Genomic DNA, 15,607 nt, shown 5'->3' with positions numbered 1-15,607 from the left:
CACCTTGCATGTTGGTCAGAAGAGGAGGAGGGAGTGGGGAAACAGAAATTCCAGAATAGTTGAAGTAAATGAGTGAGGAAGAAATCAGAAAGTATACGCCTAATTATTAAATAACGTGTTACTGAATCACTAAATGAAAGATTATATAATAGTGAGTTGCTTGAAAACTTTGTGGACTCTGTGACACACTAAGACCAGCTTTCTTGTCACAAGTAACAGTCTGAGAAAACCTTTGTATTATGTCTCCTGGGGCTCTGGAAGAACTTTCCAAAGTGTAAAGAAATAAGCCTGATGATGTTTCAACTTGGGCATGAGGCTTTGAATTTTTTACAAGTCTGCATTTCAAACTAGGGACCTGGAGTTTTATGTTAAAACCTGTGGGCATCAGGCACTTTTGGTTGCCTTATGGGAAATGTAGGATGTATTGTTGAAGTCTTGAAGCTTGACTCAAACTAGGAACTAAAAGCCAGGATATTTTGGCTGTTGCTGCTTCGATTTTAATCCCTCTTTGTTTACTCAGACTCTTTGCAAGTCCGTTTTGCTTAATGATCATGGCTGGATTAACCTGTTTGTGGGCCATAGGGCAAAAATTATGAAAGAGTTTATATTATGAAATTCCAAAAGCCTTTGGATAAACGCGTCGGCTAAATGTAAATGTGAAAGCAGGTTATACATAACATGGTAATTATTGGCTTAAGACAAAGTAGGCTACTCTATGGCCCCCGTCATTTGTGTGTAAATTAGGTTATGGTAATTTGATTTAACAACTTTATGGATTAATATAGGTCTACACCATGTGAGCACATATGAACTAAAATAACAAAGGTCTTTCTTAAATTAGATTATGACACAGGGTCCCTTTACAAGACAGGGTTGTTTGATCAGCTAAGAATGCAGGCTGTTTTAGTGGTGCAAATATATTAAATTAACCGAATTACCAAAAACTAATTGACGCAGTGAACCTGTGGCTTATGGGGCCACTAGAAGTCTCGGCACTGGAGCTGCTGCCCGCTCTGCCTATTTGGTGATCCAGCCTTAATGATGGACCATCTTCTTAATCAGCTGGGCTTGATTATCTCAATAAAACCAGATACAATCATAACATGATGTCCGTGCATCACACTGAGCTGTGACACATCAGAGTGAATGGACGTTTTTGGGTGATGGCTGCACATGTACTCACTTTGTGTAGTCCTCCCGTGATGTCACGCCGTGCCACTTCCTGCCGTCAGACAGCCAGTTCAGGCCAGTTCACTACTGCTGTAGTACTCAGTCTGTCCCACCGAGCTGTCAACACACAGCAACAATCCACTCTGCCCGTCTGTTGCGACAACATTTTTCTATTAAACTTAGTCCGTTTTTCTCTTCAACGACGTTTTCCTTCAGATAACAGCTGCTCTCGTCTCACTATGACTCGGAGGTGATCTTCAGAGTGTCCAGGTGGTTCTGGGTGAGTGTGTTGTTCGGAAATGTGTTAATGCGGTTTGCCTACATCGCTGTCATCATCACCCATGTGTTAGTTGCTCCCTAGCGGGGCTAAAGCTATCGTTAGCTGGCGGATGCGTGTGCGGGAAATCGGGATTGCTATTGAAGCGCCTTTTTCTGTCCAACAGTATCTGAAACCAAAAGCAAGACCACCACCAGTGGAAGACACATGGGCGCTGTTATTGAGCTAGTCACTAAGGAGCTGGCTAACAATGAAGCTTTGCTAACGCTAGCCAGCTAGCCAGCGACGTCTTCCCGATGAAGCACTCCCCTGGCTGCCTGGGGCTTGTTGTAGCCATGATTCATGGTCAGCGTTTTATCGCTAGAGAATGTTGTTCTTTATGGATGCCGTTAATATTGGCTAGTAAAAGATAAACCTACCCTAAACAAATTAAACCTAGAAGTTACCATGTTTTGTTGCAACGTAGACTCACGATAGTCACATTGGATGTGATTGTAAGATTGTTTCTTTGGTCCTTAATTGGCTTAAGACTTCTTTCGTTTCGGGGTGGTTGCTACTAATTAACGGAGTTAGTAATCATTTAATGTAGGCAGTCATGTCATTAAAATAAAGAATGTCATTGTTGAAACTGTTAGCCGTTTGACTGCCTCCTTTCTGTTAGCTTTGGCTCATTCCTCTTAAGCACCTGTCTGTCTGGTCGGATCTCCACTATCAGTATAGGACATTGTTAACAAGTAAAACGAGCCTAAAGAAAACACTAATAGCCTGGGGAAACTGGGAGTTAAAAACAGCTACCCGAACACAAGTGAATGAGAACATGTAATTGAAATATCCTGTAAAACATATAGCTCATTCACAAATAAATCCCATGTTATTAGCTGATTCGACAGTTCATTTAGTCCCTGACAATGGATTAACAAACAAGATAGAAACAATCTATTATCTTGTGACATACTTTTAAGGGACATTAAAGAGGAAAAAGTATTGTGTGCAACAGCCAAAACCCAAAGTATATTGATACTGCTCACTCCAAACTCAAAATAAAGCTTATTTAGATTGTCCATGATGCACATGCTGCATTACACAGCTGCATGTTGAAGTCAAAGCCAGCCAGCAAAAAGAGTAAACAAGAATTGGTGAAACAATGCCCAGTGTAGCATTAAAACTGTGTGAATGTTACTGTGGTTAGTCCAGTCAGTTAGGGAGTAAATGGCTGTCCCCTGACTGACCTGTGTAGTCACAGTAACCCGCATCTTCTGTTCCTGCTGCTACAATAACCTAATACGTATAATTTGAGCGAAGAAATTAAGTTAACTGAGGAGATAAACAATATGATTTTCAGGGGACCAAATTTTGTAATTTGATGGTATGAATTATTTGGATATATGCAGATATTTATTAGAACAAATTTTATTTAGAAACAAATATTTTCAAATTGTCTGAGTTTAGTATGCCTTTTAAAACACAAACTAAATTAATGCATGATGTCAGTATTTAGTAAAGCCACCTTTGAATCTCCCACAAGCCTTCTGGCAAAAAGTAGCTCACATATAATTTTCAACTATGGCTTTCTTTTTGACAGTCTACCCTAAAGCTGCGGCTGGTGAAGCACTAGGCTAACAGCTGTTGTATGCACAATGTCTCTGATCCTTCACAGTAGCTCCTTCCTGACTCTCCTTCAAAGGTGCCCTAGGCCTCTTGGACTCCCTCATTGGTGGCTTTAAACGGACACTGAAATTCTTTTCCCGCTCAAACAGCGCTGCACCATTACAGTACAAAACAAACTTTTCCCTTTGTGGGTCTACAGGTTACAAAGTACACAAACAGAAAACTAAAACTGAAAGCAAACAGTACAGCATGATAGGTCACTGCATCTCCCCCTTGCCACAATTCCCCACATGACATACATTAAAGCTTTCCATTACATATTGCTATCTAATGATCCCCACCACGAGTTAAATCTGCAGAAGCTACCCCACATTTCAGTTAATTTTGACACAGAATCTTTCTGTTTGGCTAGCATTGACTCGTACAAGGCTGTAACAGTCATGAGTTCAATCTAGCCCTTATAACAAGGTGTGCTTTTCAGTTCCTTAGTATAATCCATGCTGCATTAAGGAAGCCTGCAAGAGCTAACCAAAACTGTGCCTTTGAAAAAGTCCAGCTGGTTGCATGGAAGGGCTGATCCAACCACTCTGGTCCAAATGGGAAAACCAGCGCACAGTCCCACTCTTCATTCCCATTCACCGATACGAATACCTGGGCCTTGGGTATCGGCTAATGCCGAGTACTGATCCAATAGTATAAAATTAATAATCTGTATTCCTCAGTGTGAAGAGGAGACTGGGAGTCATTCCTTTATGCGTAAGGCAACGTCAGGTTGGGCTTAAATATTGCTTCCTAACTGGAAAATAAAATGCTATGTTAGCTCCCCAAGCAAAATGTTCAGGTCTACCGGCACACTGCTGACGCACTGCGAATTATACGCGGAACTGAATTGAATAGATCTGCCCCCTTGTCACGATACCCGATGCAGCTATCGGTCCGATATAAATATCGGATTGGTTGATCGCTTACATTTCCAGCACTCATTGCTTTGAATTAAACCAGTCTGACTGGAGTCCACTAGTATATATGACTTATTTTATATTATTTTACTTACTTACCTTACTGGCCAATCCATGTTATGGGTGCTTTTGGTTTTACCATAGAGAGCAGTTGCTGCCATTTTATAAAATACAGGGGATGATTGTATATTATCTAGAAGCTTTAATCTTTGAAATACACTTTAATCCTGTCCTGTATTTTAACCCATAGACTCTACGCAACTCTGTAATTAGGTATATCCAGAAGTCCCCTTTATCAGTTAAATTGTATTCATCTGTTAGATAGTAGTAGAACACTCCTTCCCTAAATAGGTCAACAATTGTTATGGTGCCATGCCTTCCAACATAGTCTTTTCTTCCCAATCTTATTAGCAGGATTGTGCCATATACAGTAGATGAGTAACCTTGTTTATAATAGTTTATGGACTTTGTTCCAAGCCTCCTGTGAGCGCTAGACAGTAGGCTGGCTGGCGCATGACTTTCTGTGCTGCCACAGTGAGGCTTAGGAGATAATTAGTTTGTGTGGCTTTAATGAGAATGTGACCTTTGAGTTAAGAGGAGGGTTCTCTACACGTACACAGTGTTTTGTTGTTGTTCCTATGTCCATATGAGGAAAAGCTTCCAACTCACGTACATAAGACATAAGAATTCAGAGGTGACATCTAGATACTATATTAACTTAACCCATTGCCTAAATAAAGTTTCTCTGATGAACTATTGGTCTATTTGTCATTTACAGGGTGAAAATAAGTCATTTTTTAATATGACAGACAAAAGCTTTGCAGTTAAAACTAGAGATAAAACAATGATTCAATTGATTTGTCACTTGAGTTAGTGTGGATTGATTCATTTTTTAAAAAAATGAAAAAACATGTTAATTTTGTACATTGAACTGTAGGTTTTATCTTAACATGATTTGTTTTTAGTTAACCATGGCAGGAGTTAGGGAGATAAAGATGAAACTTAGAAAGGCTGCAACTAATGATTTTTTTTTTTTCCATTATTGATTAATCTTCTGATAATGTTTTCGACAAATCTTTTAGTCTATAACATTTCAGAACATAGTAAAAAATGTCCATGTCCAAGGTCCTGTCTCAACTCCTTGTTTTGTCCGATCAACAGTCCAAGATATTAAATTTACAATTATATAAAACAGTGGCATAAAAGGGGCAAATGCTCACAAATGGGAAGCTGGAACCAGAGAATATTTGCCATCTTTGCTTGAAAAACAATTTAAATAATTACCAAAATAGTTGCTGGTTATTTTTCCGTCTCTCATCTTATAGATTAATTGACTAGTAATTGCAGCTCTACCACTTGAGTGGGTCCTTAAGGCTCCTTAAGAGATTAGCCGGATTGTTTTAAGATCTGTGTCGATGTGCTTTTTATTGTGGTTGCTTTGTTCAGGAAGACCTGTCTCAGGACCAAGTAGCATAGACCTAATGTCTGTATTTATGCTTTATACTCCCCTCAGGACAAGGGTAGAAATTTTCCCTTGGGTAAATAATTGTTGGGCCAAGTTTAACTTGCTTGATGTTACTCATCTGTGATCATCTGGGTTCCTGGAATTGAGGAATTGAACTTTTCACCTTTGAACTTTCTTCCTCTCTGTGAGGGAGCTTGGGGTCTTGTTCAAACTGAAGAGTTGGAAGCAGTCTAAGAAGTGAGGCGCCAATATTCCACGGGCCTTTGAGCTGAAGCCTCAAGACTTTTCACAGGTGAGCTTTAAGACAGCAGCCTGTGATGGAAGGCCTGCCAGTGTTGATTCAGAGTGGAGATGAGAAATATCCTGACATGGTAAAAGTCATCTCAGCATCCCAGCAATGTTTGGTGTGGGAGCACCAGAGCAGCGTGATACAGAAACAGATCTTTCTAGTGCCGGTCTAGCGGTTTGCCTCCAACAAGACCAGGACAAACTAGCGGCCTTCATCAGTGGAAATGAGATGAAACACTTCAAATGAAAATATAAACAACTGTGAAATTTCGCACAGTTAATGCAAACCTGAGAATAGAGGTGTATAATTGCATCAATATATCTGATAGAAATTCCCTCTGATTTATATCAGAGGGAGAAAATAAAGGGAGAAAATAATCAAATGTCATGAAGTATGGTTATTTTAAACAATTAATTGAATTTACATGATATAAAATAACACATACAGTGAAGGAAGGTTTTGGCCTCTGAGGTGGGGATAGGCTTTGCCTAGCCTGACCCCTAAAAATGTGAATTTTCAATCGTTTACAAATCTGCATGCATTCTTGACTGTCTAGATTGCATGGCTCATGCAGACTACACGACTTTCATCATCAGCAGATCGTTGTGTAGTTAAGACTACACACTTGCCGTCTTGTGACGGGCGTTCATGTTACGTGACTGATCAGTGACGTAGGGTCACACACTACACACGAACTGACAACCCGTCAATTATGCCGTTTTGAACCCTCGAGTTTGGCTGATAGGCCGCCGCCGTGTTGATTTTTTTGCAACCAGCGGCACCAGACGTGACCATATTTGAACGAGACAGTGGAGCTAACGGCTGTGTGTGGAGCGAGCTAGCTTGCTTAGCTAGGTGCATCTGTAATTCAACTGTCATTTTAACAGGGCTGACAATTTTGTCTCACCAGAGAAAGTGAACAGCCAATTCATAATAAACTTTTTCAACAGCGCTGGTTAAATTTACACAGTGCCGTGGGTACGAGAACCTAGCCTGATTGACAGGTTGCCATGATGACGACTTGTCGATCATAGATAATCCTGCCGTGAAGCATACTCTGCTATTTGGTCTATTTTCCTCTAAATGGGACCATAATTTACTAAATGAACATCATGTTGTATTGAAGAAGACTTGAAACTAGTTATTGAGAACATAAACTCATTAGGAAAGTGTTTATTCAGCTGTGAAGTAGGGTCATAGTACCATTATTTCTAATGGGGCCGGACTCCTTTTTGCAACCAGAACAGACGCCCCCGCTGGCCACTCAATAGAATGCAGGTCTAAGGGACTTCCGTGTTTGCATCAGTTTTCTGACCGGAAGCTTCCTGCTTGGGCCGGTCTCTAAACCAAGTTTTGTCAAGAAAACACACGTGAAACGGGAAACGCAAACCTACACACTGAATAGCTGTTGTTTGTTATTATAAAGAGAACGATTATAAAAACAAAGAGAGTGGGTGAAAGAATGGATTGGCACATGCAGGTAGCAGAGATCGTCTGCTACAGAGAGAGCTGGATGTGAGTAAAAAGTGTTTTGCGGTGAAAAAGTAGCTCCCTGTTCTGCCAGCTGCCTGCTCTTATTGACTGGATGCTGGATTTCTGGCTTGCGTCGCCGATGTGTCAGGGTTAAGTAGTTCACACATAACGAGTGGTGACTGTCGAGCCATCGCTAATTTATCCCTGATAACAGCCTGACGGTCGCCGAGCTCACCGACCGGGAAATCTGGCTTGAAATCGTGTAGTGTGAGCTAGGCTTAAGGGTGGTGGCTGTCTGTTGTCAGGTGCTGTTAGGACATGTATAGAAGCATCATTTGTAGTTTTTGTGTTGTGACCCACACTCTTAGCTCTAGCTCATCTTTATTAACAGTTGTTCGGATGATTCAGACATTTGCCAGTTTACTTATTTTTATGAGCACAAGTTAACTTTGAATAATTCAAAAATCTGTTACATCCATGTAGAAATTTCTCACCCGCGGTCAGTAAACCAACAAGCCGGTCAATGAAGTAAAATGTGTTTTGATTTCTAGTACAGTGGCCGTTTTTCATAGACTGTCATGCAATGCCACTGTTAATCCAAAAGCATGTGGTCTGACTTAACACTCAGCACACTTTTGATCTGTAGGATTATTGTTTTTTTCCCAGCCCTTTCCCTCCATTTTTCTTCTCATAAGTATTTTTTTTCTTTTTACAGGATTGCTCACATTCAGACTCACTCGTTGTAGATCTTTTTGTCCTCCTCCACTCCACGCTCATCCACGTTAACGCCCCCTTCCCTCGGCATCGATCTTAGCAGCCTGTAATTTTGACAATTCTTTCTCACTTTGTTGCGCTCTGAAGTGTGCGTATGTCATCTCAAAACAAACTGTATCTGTGATGCATTTTGAGGCTGATGCTCAGGATTAGAGGTGTGGATGTTTCCTGCATTGATAGGTGAGTTTGACTAGACGATTCAAATTTCAATAAGCTTAAACTGAGTTTGAAGTTTGAGAAGCAAGAAACTTTTTACGGTGTGTCTGCCCTGTTAGCTCTTTAGATAATCATCTCCTCACTAAATATTGAACTGGATGTGCTTGTTGCCTTGCTACATCCCCTCTGTATGCATAAATCTAAAATAAAATGTTATTTATAGGTATATTTTCCACAAGTTGGCAGTGGGCTCTTAAAACTGGCTGAGAAAGACTTTTCAACTGTTCAGGCAGCAGAGCAAGGGCAGATGGTCATAGATTTTTAGTAAGGCCAGTGGCTAAAGTGATAAGCAGCTTGATTGGCCTGTGATGGGGGAACAAAGCATGGCTATAATGCCCCATGAGTAGGAGGGGAAGTGATAAAGAAAGCACATTGAGTGCAGAGCATGATGGCAACAAAACACTTTTTCCTTCAAATGCTTCCACGAATTATAGACCTATGTCATTAGGTCAGGGCTCATTGTTTGCATTTTCCTTTTTGTGTGTTGAAGAACGAGACAGAAAGGGAAAGGAGAGTATGTCTAGTCTTAGTTATCCTGGAGTTATTTACTACTTCTAGTTCTTGTAAAAGTGTATGTGTAAGCTGCTTCAAAAGCTTAGCCTCATTCAAAAGTGATCTTAACTTTGTAGATGATATTTCGCAAATGAAGATATTGGACTTTATGACAATCTCATAATCATCATCGTCATTTTAAGTAAAGTTTCCATTTTCTGGATCCAGCTTCTCGAATGAGAGCATTTGCTGCTTTTTCTATGTCACATGTGATGGTAAATGAAATATCTTTAGGTTTTGGACTGTTGGTCAGTCATAACAAGCTTTTTGAAGACGACACCTTGGGTTTTTGAGATATTGTGATGGGCATTTTTCTGTTTTCCAATCATTCTATAGATAATAATTAGCAGTAAAGAAGAATATAATTATTGTTGTCGCCCTAGTCCTATAGTTGTACTAATATTGCTTCTGTTCTTGACATTTAAACTATAAATGTTTGCCAACGTTAATGAACATATCTATAGATTAAAAAAAGCGGTTGATGAATTGGAGAGTCAGAACTCGCATCATGAAATAAATTAACAATTATTGTCTGTCCACAGATAATCATCTCATAATACATGTGCCCCTGAGCTGTGTAAAAGATGTGCTTGGTTGAAGAACCTGGTCTGCCTTCGGGCTCAGATAGCTCTCTACCTCTGTTGTGGTTTGATAGACTTTTTTCCCCCCTGACATCTTACAATTTTTTTTTTCCAGGAATGCTGGAATAATGATTGTCGTGTTTAATCTTGTAGTTTGAAAAACGATCAACAGCTGCCTCATTTGTTTTTTTCCCAAGCCAGCTTTGCTTATTAATATAATAGCAGACTAATCAAATGAGAGACAACAATGTGGCTTTAGGCTGGGCTGGAGGAATCTATAAATATCTCTGCAGTCATGCTGACTTAGAGGCCCTACCAGGGTCCTCTATTCTCGTGTAAACACACTGGTTTCTCCTGTCATCCTCAGATTAACGACAGGGGCCTATACTACGAAGCAAGTTCAACATATGCAGGATATCTATCGATATTTCGTTATCTAGCTTCACTATCAGTAACAATCGTGATCAGGCACACAAAGCTGGTTATCAACTCGGTTCCCCAATCCAGCCATGGTCGCGTTCACATAAAAGGGATGGTGTTTGTAGCATAGGACCAATCGCAAACATGGACAAGTCTACTGGCAGCAGGGCAGCATATTTGGAGCAAACAATTATATTAGACAAAAACGAATAAGCAGATGTATTCTTATAGCATGTAAAACAATGTAGCTGCATCAGCTTGTGTGTCGGCGTTATGACGTTAAAAGCCGCCACTTTTTGGAGTTCAAGAACTTCTCGTCACTTCAAAAATCAGACTAATTTATTTAACACACTTTGTAATTTAACTTAATATAAGCAACGAAAATTCATTAATAACATAAAAAGTGTTTAAATTGTGTTCCAAAGACTGTATCCCAACCGCGGCTTTAGTTCCAAACATATACTAAAAACATAACATGACGCCTACAGTGTCATGATGAGTAGCAATACCTTAAGCAAGGTTCTTTAATCAGAATGGGAAAGCATTACTGGCAATGAAGTGTAAAATGAGTCAGCATGAGACGGGTTTAGCCACAACATAAGTCCACCAGAGCTTGTGGGAACAGGAAGATCGATATCTGAACTTGAGATGATGGAAAAACATTTCACTCACCCTCTACAGTGTGGCCTAGTACATGATATTCTGTCCTAAAATCTGCATTAGCATAGACACCTTCTCAATATCTCTACACTCTTGTGGTGTATTCCATGATGCTGATAGTTATTTGGTGGACTTTGAGTAACTTCAAACTAAAGTACAGACTGTTCACCGATTTACATTTAATTTAGTTACTTAAGAGAGTCCTATCCCGTACTTGGCAAGTACATACATGGTGAGTACACCTTGACATGTTCTTTTAACATATTGTTCTGCTCCAGCTCAGTACACATTTATCATTATTGTTTTTCCCTTTGGGTGATATGTTACTGTTCTGTGACCGTCTCTCTCCCAGTTAACATCCAGTTCATCACAGTCACTTTAGTGGAAAGACCTGAAGTTTTTGAAAGTTGTTTGTAATGCCCCTCCCCCCCTCCCCACAGGGTTCCAGGTTGGTGTGGCGAGAGAGCAAGCTAATTGCGGGGAGGAGGACCGCCTGGGCCATCGTGTCCCTGGCTCTCAAGGTAAGAGCACACCAACCAACTAAACTTTTTTTAGTAAGTGAATCTTTCTTACTGACAGATCACCATCTTCAGCCTCATCAGTTACAAAAATCCACCTTAAAACTGCCAGACACCCAGGTTGTACATTTTCTGGAGCTGATTGCGCTGCAATAATTCTGACTAGCTATTTGAAGTAACTTTTGTGGCCCCTCGAACCCAACAGTTTTATTATACTGATGTAAACTATTTTCACATTGTTTCTTAATATTTCTGTATATGAATTATACATAATGATGATTTTGTGGCAGTTTCCCCATCCATGTTCTTCCACAAGCTCACCTAAATTAAATTATAACTTTCCTGAGTTAACATGTAACATATTGGTACTTGCGATATAACAGGGTAAACATGGCTGGCTTCTCAGCCACCAAGTTTTAACTTTGGCCTATTGTCTGTTTGGAGCCTATAATTATGAAACACTGTCTGTTTCTGAGGTTTCAACCCTTTGTTAGCTGATGATGAACAGATGTTTCCAACATAACAGACTATGTAACACTCTTTAGTTATAGTAACCACATAAGCCTGATACTTTTAAATGCTGTTTTCGTAGGTTTGTTGTCTGAGTCACCATGCCAGGACAGCAGTCTTGTAAAATAGTGTGTCCATGATGCAGTGGTGTAGGCATTTCCACTCAAAGCAGGGATTTGGGAGGGAATGTTCTTGCACTGCACCCACTGCCTAGCACCGGCCAGGGGGCTGCTATTGTAAAATACTAGGAAGGGCTTGGTCCTAAGCAAAATATCCCGCTGTATGCCAGAGAAGAAGTCCACCCGGGTGCAGCTGGCAGATAATATCGGCGTGTGGGGGGGCAGTGATACAGGATCAGTGGGCGTTGTAGGGTAGTGTGGGGGCAGTAGCAGGGTGGCCCTATGGGCACTGTGCCCTGAAACACCATGCCAGCGCTCCTCAGCGACAGCTAGGGTCAGAGTGTTCTAACTCTCCCTGTGTTTGTGTCTCTTCGTATTGTTTTTAAATTTTCTTTGTGTGCATGGGGGGGGGGGGTCCTTAGTGTACCTGATAGGGCTGTACCAAATAGTTGGAAACTTTGTTCATTATGTTGACACTCATATTCTAAATCAATATTCGAATGCTGCACAGATTCTTTTCATGTCTATTCATTCTGCTGTGCGTGCGGTGAGGTTGGGAATTTATAAAAATGGCTACATCGCTGTCTCAATCTCTCTCTGCTCTCTGTCAGGTCTGTGTATCTGTCTGACCGAGGGCGGGGCTGAGCTACACACACACTCAAGCGCAGCACAAGCACAGAAAATACGGCAATGTGGCTCTTTCCTGCAGGGGTGTTTGGAGGTGTGACCGTGCTTATTTGTGTTTTAGAACGTAACCGCCATGAAACAATCAGATAATAATGTATTTCTCTGCCTCAACCACCGCTGCTCTCTCTCTCAGAGCATGGGGCCAACTTTGAATCGTGTGTTTACAAACAGCAACCAGCAAATCCTACTCATTCTGCCTGTACTTAACAAAAAGACTAACTTATTAAATCCAGTGAATCACTTTATTGATATTGAGGATTTTACTTTTTTTTTTAGGGCGATGAAGTCATAAAATACGACGACAGCTTTGGATCTTAAAAAATATGACATTCGGTACAGCCCTGGTACCTAATTGACTAATTGTCACAACTCTTGACCATTAAACCAGTAACTTTTTTTAACCTCTCGTTCATACTTACCCAGATTGAGTCCACACACATTCAGCTTCACTGTTTCTCTCTGAAACTCAGTCTAGTGCGTTAGCAACAAAATGGCAAAAAGTAACCTGCTGTAGTTTGATTGTGCTTTTAGCAACATAGACAGATTGTGTGCAGCCCATCTTGTCCAGGGCCTGTTCATCTTTTGACCTAGATGCCCCTCTCAGTCACTACCAATGCAGACTTGCTGGCTAGTCCTCCAGGGAGAACTGAGAGGAGAGAAGACGGACAGCTTGATATTGGGTAACACGCATATTTGATGACTCAGTTGGTCTGTGTGTGGGTGTGATGACACTCTTAAGAGATAATCTCAGGTGTTCTGGGGGCATGCAGCTGTCTGGAAAATGCTGTGCATTCTTGTAGCGTGTCCTGACATTTTCTTCATATGGTAGAAATTGTCCGCTTGTTGTTCAGATAAATATAGCACTGAAAAAGTTTGATATCTCATTTCTAATGCCTTGAGAATGATTTGGCTGGATGCATTGCAGTGTCATCCACCTGTTTACTATAAAACTCTGCCTGTGAGTTGTGTGTATGCTGCTGAGAAACCAGTTTAAATGGATTAGGCAAAACTCAAAACGTATCCTTAAGTTGTCAAATTCATTGATTATGGAATTGTAAGGCACCTGCTAGACAATCCTTTACCTTTGCAGGCACAACCTGGCTATGACAAAGTGGCAGAGTTTCAAGATTACAAAAGCAACAGAATTGTAACCTAATTACACACAACAAAACATCTAAATGCATGGGATATGTCCAGTGGATAGAAAAAGTCTACACACCCCTGTGGGTGGGTAGGAGTCTATTAGCATGGCACATCTTGACATGACAATATTTGCCCACTCTTCTTTGCAAAAGCGCTCCAAATCTGTCAGATTGTGAGGACATCGCCTGTGCACAGCCCTCTTCAGATCACCCCACAGATGTTCAATTGGATTCAGGTCTGGCTGGGCCATTCCAAAACATTAATCTTCTTCTGGTGAAGCCATGCTTTTGTGGATTTGGATGTGTGCTTTGGGTCGTTGTCGTGCTGAAAGGTGAACTCCTCTTCAACTTCAGCTTTCCAACCGAACGCCTGAAGGTTTAGTGCAAAAATTGCCTGATATTTGGAACTGTTCATAATTCCCTCAATCCTGACTAAGGTCCCAGTTCCAGCTGAAGAAAAACAGCCCCAAAGAATGATGCTGCCACCACCATGCTTCACTGTGGGTATGGTGTTCCTTGGAATTATGGCCAAAAAGTTCTACCTTGGTTTCATCATACCATAAAACATTTTCCCACATGCTTTTGGGGGACTTGATGTTTGTTTTTGCAAACTTCAGCCGTGCTTGGATGTTTTTCTTTGTAAGAAAAGGCTTCCGTCTTGTCACCCTACCCCATTCATATGAAGAATACGGGAGATAGTTGTCACATGTACCACACAGCCAGTACTTGCCAGAAATTCCTGCAGTTCCTTTAATGTTGCTGTAGGCCTCTTGGAAGCCTACCTGAACAGTTTTCTTTTCGTCTTTTCATCAATTTTGGAGGGACATCCAGTTCTTGGTAAAGTCACAGTTGTGCCATATTTTCTCCACTTGATGATGACTGTCTTCACTGTGTTCCATGGCTTTTGCTCAGAGATGCAACTAAGAAAAGTAGAATCCTACTAGAACAGCTGAACTTTATTTGTGATTAATCAGAGTCACTTTAAATGATGGCAGGTGTGTAATGACTTCTAGTTAACCTGAGTTTGAATGTGATTGGTTAATTCTGAACACAGCCACATCCCCAGTTATAAGAGGGTGTGCACACTTGTGCAAACAGGTTATTTGAGGGGTTTTATTTTTCACTTTTCCCCTTTGAAGATTTTTTTCAATTGAATTGGTCACATTAAAGGTGGAAAAAGTTCTGACATGATTCACCTTTGTCTTATTATTTTACATCATAAGAACCTGGCATTTTAACAGGGGTGTGTAGACTTTTTCTACTCCACTATCCACTGTATATCAGTAGTGTGGGGTGTTCATGGGGTGAGAAAGTTCAACATAAAATCAACAAAAGGAAACACAGGAGGAGCTAACACTGACACATAACCAGAGGAGTGCCTGCAGGGGCAGAGACAGAGAGAGTGTGTATGAGTATACAGTGAGCTCTCTTCTGGTGAAGCTGTATTGTTGTCTGGGTGGAAACGGTAGAGAGAGGGAGTTGTAGGGTTTACACACAGTGCCAGAAACCAGTTGTGGCAATTGTCATAAATCAGGAGAATTGTAACCCCTCTGAGGGGACTGGGAGAGGGCAAGTATGGTGCACTGTGATATGCAGTATCTAACATGTGCAAACAAGTACAGATGCATTCATATACAACAGATCACCCTAATAAAGAACTGGTAAAAATGTAGCAGAGACGCGTCTCTTTCTGGCTTTAAAGGAGAAACAGGACTTGTTTCTGAAATGAGATCCTAGCTTCTAGGGCTGGACCCAAATATTCGACCATTGGGTACATATTCGATTTTCAATTATGAGATTCGATTGTTGAGGGGTAGGTGGGTCCACTAAATGCAGATACCACGATCACCAGCCAATCAGGATTGACGTAATGAGATAAATACTTCTGAGGAATACGCGGGGAGGCGCATCCCAGAGTGAGACATCGAAACGAATGCTACAAATGAGAACCCAGCTATGTGGTTATGTGTATTGTATGCATGATTTTGCAACCACAGAAATGCAGAGGTAACTTTATAAAATAAAAACTATTATTGATGATCAGTGTTTTTCCAGTTTTAGGCTATTTTGCACCATTATGGAAAGGAGGAAGCGAAAATGTGATAAATGTGTTTATGACAAATACAAAAAATACAATGCTCTTTGCATCATATCCCTAGAAAATATCTCATGACCCCACCTGGGGTG

General features: G+C 40.8%; 1 protein-coding gene across 3 annotated transcripts in view; it reads left to right on the top strand.

Moving 5' to 3' along the window:
- The first annotated feature begins 1,207 nt into the window (after positions 1–1,207).
- The window catches only part of atp13a3 (ATPase 13A3), a 47,838-nt gene continuing 33,438 nt past the window's right edge, over positions 1,208–15,607 (top strand). The window contains exons 1-2 of one of the 3 annotated variants that reach the window (XM_038715696.1): positions 1,208–1,450; positions 10,885–10,965. The gene's annotated coding sequence lies outside the window, so the exon portion shown is untranslated. Of the gene's footprint in view, positions 1,451–5,669; positions 5,772–10,884; positions 10,966–15,607 lie in introns of those variants that run through there. The other 2 variants (XM_038715694.1, XM_038715695.1) reach the window with 2 other exon arrangements.

The sequence above is a fragment of the Micropterus salmoides genome, unplaced genomic scaffold (genome assembly GCF_014851395.1).
Source record: "Micropterus salmoides isolate LMB-PRFRI ecotype aquatic unplaced genomic scaffold, ASM1485139v1 Ms_hic_scaffold_13, whole genome shotgun sequence".
Taxonomy (NCBI): domain Eukaryota; kingdom Metazoa; phylum Chordata; class Actinopteri; order Centrarchiformes; family Centrarchidae; genus Micropterus; species Micropterus salmoides.
The sequence above is the reverse complement of the archived record's forward strand: the minus strand, read 5'-3'. Positions and strand labels throughout refer to the sequence as shown.